This window comes from Lithobates pipiens, unplaced genomic scaffold (assembly GCF_037356315.1).
Source record: "Lithobates pipiens isolate NorthernLeopardFrog02 unplaced genomic scaffold, aLitPip1_a1.2 Scaffold_8, whole genome shotgun sequence".
NCBI lineage: Eukaryota > Metazoa > Chordata > Amphibia > Anura > Ranidae > Lithobates > Lithobates pipiens.
Genome location: NW_027507903.1, coordinates 442258431 through 442266091, shown reverse-complemented (window position 1 = coordinate 442266091; position 7661 = coordinate 442258431). Strand labels below are relative to the sequence as shown.

At 42.7% G+C, this 7661-nt stretch overlaps 1 protein-coding gene across 1 annotated transcript in view; it reads left to right on the top strand.

The window, feature by feature from the left end:
* Positions 1-1302: 1302 nt before the first annotated feature.
* The window catches only part of FAT2 (FAT atypical cadherin 2), a 173625-nt gene continuing 167266 nt past the window's right edge, over positions 1303-7661 (top strand). The window contains exon 1 of the mRNA XM_077468338.1: positions 1303-1484. The gene's annotated coding sequence lies outside the window, so the exon portion shown is untranslated. The remainder of the gene's footprint in view (positions 1485-7661) is intronic.

Sequence of the window (7661 nt, the reverse complement as noted above, 5' to 3'; positions counted from 1 at the left end):
ATGACGTGGCCGTGTGTGTGGAGTGTTAACCCTAAAAATGGGTGGAACATGTAACATGTTCCCAAAGGTGAACTTATCCTTTAAAGTTACACTTAAAGAGGAGATCCAGGCTCCTCTTTAAGAATGGGCAAGCACACACATGAAACTGGCTCTCACAATGACACTGACAGCAGCACAGATTATGATGACACCTCACCAACATGACACGTCCCCTCTGGAGTCACAATGACAGTCTTACTCCACGCCAGGTGATCCCTTCAATCCACTCTAGTCCAAACAGCACTGACAGTCCCGCTCCCGGCTTGCCTTGCTCCCGTCCCACAGACCCGCACACGAGACTCCGCTCAATCAGCTCAGCTCCCTTGCACCATGACATCACACGACATACTCAGGCAGAGCCTCTGCCCCTGCCGGCACCACCTGAACACACTATAGCAGGCACTCGGATGATCTCAAATTGCTCCAGACTGAAACTGCACATGCTTAGCGCCGCAGCCATATTTTTTATTGGCAACCTTTTCCTGACACTGGCATTTACTGGCAGGAGAAAAGTGCCTGTTTTTTACTGGCTGCTAGTAAAAATACTGATGGTTGGCAACACTAGGTTCACTGTGGTCAATGTCAGGAAATCCGCTATAAAAAAATTGCATGGTGGAGTGCATGTATGTAGACAGTATAGCAAACAGTGCATGCATTTAGAAATGGCAGAAGGGGATCAGATGCTACAGAGGCTGAAAGAAGGTGAAAACAGCTTAAGTTAAAAAGAAAAAAAAATGCCAATCATTTATGATGCACAGAGCATTGGCAAACGTAATGTCATTCTTCAGCATTTACATCTACTTGAATTCTTTATTTAAAATATCAATCGGTTTTGTCATTTGCATACCTTTCACGCTGTATCAAGTGTTAAAAAAAAAGAAAAAAAGAAAGCTTCAATAATATCAGGTTGTGTGTGCATATAGCACTAAAACAGGTACTACCTAAATATTAATTTCCTTTTATCAATATACTGCAAAAGCTTGTGAAACTGCAGTATTTCTATCAATTCTGAGATGTTCGCAGACTTCACCAGCAACGTGCTTTTGCTCTTGAAAAGTTTTTTTCTTTTTCGTTTTGCATGATGGTGGTTTAACAATGCCTCACGCTTCCCCCACCGTAATTGCTGCACTGAATCTAGCTATCTGCATACAAATCTAGGATTTGGCTCTGTCACAATCCCTCACCTTGGGGGAGAAGCACTCCCTCCTCCTCCTCTACCCTAGCCTGTCTGACAGGAGCTGTGCTCAAAGGACACACCTCTCCTGCCTGCAAGTCTTGCGTTCTACCTGTAAGGCATTCACTGTAGGACACGCTTTCTAACATGGCATAACTCTATTCCGAATAGATATGGAGCAGAGGATTTTCCTGCAGCTTGGGGAAGACAAGGACCACCAGATCAAGACCACCAAGGCTTAACTAACCCTCCAAGAGCCGACATCCCTCAGGTAAGTTCGCCTTTATCCTTTTTTTGTGTATTAGCTAACATCAACCTTTAGAAGGCTCGGCGATAGGGCTCAGATTAAGCATGAGGCTTAAAAGCACAAAAAGGAATTAAAAGAGGAACTTAGTGCAAGGAATAAAAAAAAAAAGGATTGTAGAACAAAGGCACAAGAAAAAAAGGAGCCTAATACAATAGGACAATGTCAGAAGGCACAAGAGAGAGAAAGCGAGAAAAAAAAGTAAAATAAATTGCTAATTATCGTTGCCGGTGGGAGTCCTGCCGTGGTGGAGGATGCTTGGCCTTCAAATGCAAAATAAGTTAAAGAGAATTGGGTAAAGAGTTGAATGACTCCATTCTGCTGCCGATGGGCATTGTTAAGAATTGTGGATTGCCTTAGCTTAAGGCTAAGTAGACCTAGGCAGACCTGAAAACTTTGAGAAGTTGATGTCATGGCTTGGACACTAAGATGGATCCATGTAAGTGAAGGTTGGAGGTTTGGTAAATGTTTGCAGACAACTTGAAGCAAAGGAATCGCCTGCTCGGTTTTGTAGAGGACAAGGAAACATGCTGTTTCACGTAGGGACACATGTACTTATATTCTAAAGGACAAGACAGTCAACTTCATATCTGGAAGACAAGACCAACTGGCCTCTAGCTATTGGATTTGACCATTGCTAACCAATTTTTTTTCTGTGTCAGTGGATTTTTTTTTTTTTCTCTGGATGAGTCGTGGTAAATAATAATTAGCAAAAACTGAGCCAACCGGCTACAAGCGTCCTGGATTCTCACAGTTGCTGGTGTTATGATGTGTGCGCTGAACATTATGTCCTGGAATGGATGAGGAAGGTAGGAACGCCAGAGAATCCAGTATAATTTGTTTAATGGACTTGATTACAAATGAGCGATGGTTGTGGCACGTGTTATCGTAAACTGTGGTAGTGTGCATACAGCTTGCAGGTTTAGTGCTAGTTAGCATTTCCTTGATCATTTGAATTTAAATAAAAATAAGGGGTAAGATTGTGCGAGAGGAGTGAATATTATTGGCATTTTGATTTGGGTAACCTACTCAACATACAATAGCTAATTGTTTAAGGCCTATGCAATGGAGATTGAATAGTTTAGTAGTACATACAAAAATATGAAATCGAATGATCTGTGGTAGATGCAGAAATTTTACATGCGCTAAAATATTTGGACAACTAAAGAAAACATTATATGTCTGTACAGGAGCACTTGGAAGACAGCATGACTAAATAACATTTGGGCTCTGGGAAATTAGTTGCTTGGGACAATCTGACAGTAATTTGGAAAACAAGCATGTACTTGTACAGTGGCTCTGTCATTGATTGGCCAAAATGTCTTCCTATTCACGGACAGAAGAGTAAGGTTGATGTCAGCTCAGTTTTTCTAAGGGCCCATACACATCTCTGCGTTGCGGTAATGCATAAATTACAGAGCGCATTTTTCACAATACGCAAAACATGCATTACAAAAAAGTCTTGTGTGATATCAGGCATGTTAGGATGCATTGGCAGTCCATTTATTTTGAACTGGTGTCTTAATGCAATGCACATTAATGAGTGACATATTGGGGGTTATTTACTGAAGCCGGAGAAGTCAAAACCTGGTGCAACTCTGCATAGAAACCAATCAGCTCGCAGGTTTTATTGCCAAAGCTTAATTGAACAAGCTGAAGTTAGAAGTGGATTGGCTACCATGCACAGCTGCATCAGAGTCTGAGTGCACAGGTATTAGTAAATCTATCCCAGTGTGTGTTAATGAACATGCTTTAAAAGAGAAGTGTGGGGTATGAAAAAACTCATTCATCCTCATCTAGGTGGACGCAGCATCGTTCTGAACAGAGCGATCAAAGACCACTGATTGCACAGTTCTTGGTCTTCAGAGAGCAGAGAGCCGGGGACTCTGGGAATCAGTCACTGGCTCTCAGCTCTGCCTCTCCAGCACTCACTGGAGTGCCGAGCTGTGCAGAGGGCAGGAGCAGCTGGCTCAGACCGGGTTCACATATATGCATATTGGATATGGGTTTCCCTGCATCCAATTCGCATGACAGGGGAGTGTGACCGGCTCTCAATGGAGCTGGTTCACACAGGTCCAGGGCAGCCACGGTGCGCATTGGAAAAGGGTCCTGTGCATGTTTGGGACCGGTTCTGAACCTGAATCGCACTTGAACCAATCAACAGACATGCATCGCACCCCATGCTGGGAACTCATGGCCAGAGATATGTGAATCCGGCCTCAGGCTCTCGTCACTGCGCTAAGAGCCTGAGCCAGTCCACGTATCTGTGTGGATCCCAACATTAAAGTCGGGATCTCTCCAGAGTCTGGACCAGCTGAATGCTGTCAGCAGACAGCGGAATTTAGTCTGCTGTCAGCAAAATACTGGTCACAGGAATACAGATATAAGTGCACTCCTGTGATCTCCAGGGTAATTAGGGCCAAATTAGCTTTGGCCCTACTTCTCTTTTAATGTAGTGCAAAGAAGTGAATGGGTGCTAAAGGTTGTGCAGATGTGTAGATCACCTACCTACTGCTGCAGCAGCTGATAGTATATTTGGGCAGGGAATATTCCTAAATACTGGTTGAAGACTTAGTGGGAGATCTGTCATGTGATAGGAAAAGCACTCTTCATAAAAATCTATGGTAAAATGATATGACTCGTTAAGGTTTAAAGTGGAGCTGAATATTCAACATCCTGAATAGCAGTTGTAATGATGTGCACAGCATACTAGCAGATTATGGCAGACTTAGATCCTAGTTTGTTCTCCTATAGTGATGCTAGGTATAGTGGTGCTCTCTCTGCCATCTTCTGCAGAGTACAGCTGTGCATAGTAACCAATGTGTGCACCAGTTTTAGTAAATATTCCCCTGTGTCTGCATTGCACACTGCATTGCAAGTCACTGCTGCCAGCGTACAATTTTTTTAATTTTGCCAACAGGAAAAGAAAGGAGCTTTTTAAGGACTCGTACAAAGTTCTCTTATGCTATAAAACTTCGCCTGCTAACAATGTTTGGATTTTAGGTTTAGCTTGGCTTCAAATATGTCCCAAATTTTTCGGTTCCAAACACCTTTGTGATGCTTTAACCTATGTTATCTGTGTTAGCGTGTCATGGTGCGATTCATTTTGTGGAACGCAACTTGCAATAACACATTTGCCTTTATTCAACGCACAGGGATGGACACATCTAAATGGGCCCCAAAGGTTTTATAGAAAACCTATACTGAGGAAGTATGGAGGCTGCCAATATTGACCTACTTTAGTTGCCTGGCTGTCATGCTCATCCGGCATCTTTGATACTTTCTCAGTCACTAAACTAGGATAAGAATGTGGATCGGGAATCCTCACCTCACTGATCTTAATGCTTGTTCCATGTCAAAGTCTCAAACTATTTTCCCAGAGATGGCCAGTCAACTAAAAATTTCAGAAGGATGTCAGTTGCCCCAGCAGACAAGTATCTACAGACTATCAGACTATTGTTCTTAAGTGTCGTTATAAGCGGGCAATACATGTATTGTCTACGGAAATCTCATCAGAAAGATCAGAAGTTCTTCTATTTGGGTTCCTTTGATGTGGCTCTGTATGGGGTATAGGGGCTGCCATTGCTGGTCCTGGTTGTGTTCAGTTTGAATAATGTTGACTTGCAGACCTGGAACAAGCATGCTGTAAATGAGTGTCAGAAAAATGTTAGAATGTCTATACTTGTTCCAGGTCAGGTCCAGGTTGGTATCTCTTGTAGCATACCGAAAAGGTGTGTGTTGCATTGCAATGTTTTATTTTTATGTAATACATGTATGTAAGTTTTGCATGGCTATGTCAACCATTTCTTATACTCACCACTGTGTGTGTGTTTTACGCATGCTTTTTTTTTTTTTTTACTGCTTTTGATTATCGTATTGGCAATAATATCTTATTTCTACTTAAAAAAGAACTTGCGTCAAAATGTATGGTCCACTTATTCTCTAGAGAGCCTAGCCCCTTAGGTGGGAGTGATGCCCCAGGCCTCTCCAGCATAGCGTAGGTGTATAGTACAATTTGTTTAGGCCGCCAAGAATCAGCGTATTTCTTCAGTAGGTAGGACAGGTGTTTGTGACCAGCTGTGGCCAGCACCCTGTACAAATCAATGACAGGCTGACAGGTACCACGGCTCTTCATAGGTAACCACACGTCAAGTGGTTACATGCAGGGACAAATTAGTGACCCAGTAAGCAAACTGTCCCTAACTACAGGTACCTGCTCGAAGTGTGGTTACATGGGAACAGCCGCAGTGCCTTTCAACTTGTCATTGATGTACATGGGCTGTTGACTAAGAACAACTGTATCCGCAGCAGTAATACACTGATTCTTGGCAGCGTACAGCCCCTCTTGGTAGACTGAATGGGCTCTAATGCATAGTTTTAAAATTAGATGGTGGGGTTCTAAAGGATACACAGGCATGGAAAGGAGATGTAATATTAATTTTAAAATATAATGACACCTGTATTCTCCTTATTATTCTTATTATAATACAAGGCTGAATATCCAAGGTGGCAAATCTGTCTCCGCACTTTGTCCATTCAGATAACAAAAATACAGGGAGTTCCATGAGTGATGGAAGAACTGAGCGAGTGAGCCCCTTGCATAGAACACAGAACATCACAGTTCTCACTGTATGTAGTGCTGGCTACTAAAGTAATTCACAGCATCTAGCATCTTCAGAGCCCCTGCGTATATATATATATATATATATATATATATATATATATATATATATCGTGCTATACATCATAGATAGTGGAGTTTAGGTAGCCCTACTGGGCCACACCAAAAAATGCTTTGATACATTGGTTCCCCAGTGTAACTTTGAAAGACATGACCATTAAAGTGGAGTTCCACCCAAAAGAGAAACTTCCACGCATTTGCCCCCCCCCCCCCTCCGGTGTCACAATTGGCACCTTTGGGGGGTGAGGGTAGACAGGATACCTCCACTTCCGGGAGTCCAGGCCACGGCTGCATGACAGTAGGGTTCCCGACGTGAAACCGTAAGGCCACACTGCTGGGTTCCCTTACCCACAATGGCAGCGGCAGCACCCAGCAGCTGATGGAAACATCAGTTACGGTGCCGACATCGCTGGACTCAAGGATCAGGTAAGTGTATTATATTTTTAAAAGCCAGCAGCTGCAGTATGTGTAGCTGCTGGCTTTTAATTTTTTCTTTTTTTTTGCTGGAACACCACTTTAAGCTGAACTCTAGGGGAAGATCTAAAAGACACGCAATGGTGGTTATTTACTAAAGGAAAATCCACTTTGCCCTGCAAGTGCAATTGGAAATAAAGTCGCTGTAGATCCAAGGGGGACATGCAAGGAAAATAAAAAACAGCATTTTAGCTTGCACATGATTGGATGATAAAATCAGCAGCGCTTCCACTCATTTCAGATCTACCCCTTGGATTTAGAGCGACTGTACTTCCAAGTGCACTTGTAGTGCAAAGTGGAGTTGTCTTTCGTAAATAACCCCCATTATAGCATTGAATGAATTTTAAATGTAAGCAGTATAGGTACTTGAAATTGATCTGGTATCAGCCCTTTTCTGTCCTTGTACAGAAGGCCTGGCATGTGAGACAAAGAAGTAGTGCAAAGATGCAATCAGTTCATGTGCTGACAAGAAGCATGCTAAAAGGAGGAGAAAGTAGAGTGGCCAAGAGATGAGCTCATCACTGTGCTGCTTCTCCTTTAACTGTCCAGTCAGAGACCTGGGCTCAGAGGAAGTGGGTTGACTGATGCTGACCTTCAGACTGGGGATGTCTAGAAGCAAAAAATATATAAATAAAATACTGCAAATCTCTTGATTAAAGGTTTTATTTGATCTTTTATTAGACTATTCATTTTTATCATTTTATTTTTGTCTGGAGTTATGCTTTAATGAAACGGTGAGACAACTTTTGCCATGTGGGCATCTTTCCAAGCCTTAGTAAATCACCCTGTCAGCTGTTTCATTAAAATGCCATTATTTTAGTGATGAGGCTAACGCTCTCCTCCTCCCCCTCCAGCTCAGCAGGGTGCTGACAACAAGCAGTAAAAGGGTGTGAATTTTGTCAATGGAAAACCAGCTTAGACTCAAGGAGACAGAGAAAAGAATGGAAAACCTTGAGCCGTGCAGCACATGGGGGAGGGTCTAAGTGGGC